This window comes from Nomascus leucogenys, chromosome 16, assembly GCF_006542625.1.
Source record: "Nomascus leucogenys isolate Asia chromosome 16, Asia_NLE_v1, whole genome shotgun sequence".
Taxonomy (NCBI): Eukaryota; Metazoa; Chordata; class Mammalia; order Primates; family Hylobatidae; genus Nomascus; species Nomascus leucogenys.
The window spans coordinates 75,494,591-75,495,844 of NC_044396.1; the positions used below are offsets into that span (position 1 = coordinate 75,494,591).

The 1,254-nt window shown below is 48.4% G+C and overlaps 1 pseudogene; it reads right to left on the bottom strand.

The window, feature by feature from the left end:
* Positions 1-872: 872 nt before the first annotated feature.
* On the bottom strand, positions 873-1,005 carry LOC115830765 (annotated as a pseudogene).
* Between the last annotated feature and the right edge of the window lie 249 nt (positions 1,006-1,254).

Consider the following 1,254-nt stretch of genomic DNA (forward strand, 5'->3'; position numbering starts at 1 on the left):
CTCCTTATGTTACAAATTAGGAAACATAGGCACAGTGAGGTAAAGTGACTTATGGAAAGTGACATAGCTAGTGAGTGGTGGAGACAGGATTTGAATGTAGGCATTCCCGCTCCAGGGCCTGGCTGCCATCCAATTCCCAGTTCACCCAGTTCCAAGTTCATGCCCACATTCTGTAATCAGATAATGGGTCACTAGCAAGGTGCTGTCTGTTGTAGGGCAGGAGTGGGTCACCGAGCTTCCCCACGGTCGGGATGAAGTGTCCTTCACAGCCGTCCACCTGAAGTAACTTACCCTGTAGTTACTGCAAAGAAACTTTATCAGTAAATGTCAAACTTGTTAAAAAGGCAAATGTCCAGAACCTCTCTGAGTGCTTCTGGTTTAGTAAGCATCCCAGTCAGGTATCAGCGGCAGAGAACAGAAATTGCTTGCTGCGTGAATCCAAAAGGCATTTGATTCAAAGTGATGGAGATGGGAAACAAACATCAAGAGAAACAGTCATAGGTGTAGCAGTCGGAGATGCACTCACTTCTAGCCCTGGTGCCCAGACCTGTGAACTCTGGCAGTACTGTCACTGGTTTGGAGCATCTACTACATCTTATGGGACAGAACTCCAGTGTCACCAGGTGGTGTCTGCCAGCGGATGCTGTAGCTCAGTCTCCAATGGACCATTCATTCTACCATCCAGAAGATCACCTACCGCTGGGAACCACGGTAAGATCAGAGCATCTGGGGGGGCACCAGCATATGGACCCATTTCTTTTGCTGTGAATGGATTTGTGATCAGAAGCAATGTGGGTGTCTGGCATTGTGGCAGTGGACAAGGCATTCATTGAGTTGGTAAGTTGCTGGCAGAAGCATGGTGATTAGGAAAAAGAAATCCATCTGTGGAAGAAGTGTTTATTCAAGGGAGGGGAAAAGTCACCTGTCTTCCATTTTGTTTTCAATTAGCAATAATCACAGCTCGGATAAACCTCATTGGCTATGATACTGCCACTGCGCAAAGCTCTGTCTTCCCTTTTGGAAGGGATCCCTCATAATTAAGATGCCATAGCTCAGCCTTGGTCTCCACTTAGGACTTCAGCGGAGAAGGCAGCTGAGTCAGCTCTGGTGAGGGAAAGACGGTAGTTGAGTCCATGCACACCTCCGTCCCTGCTGCCATGGCTGCTTGGTTCGTGGGCCCACAGTATAAACACGGGCACTGTCGGTGACTTGCACAGAGGAGTCAGTCCACACCCTGGATCTTTAGTGCTGTTT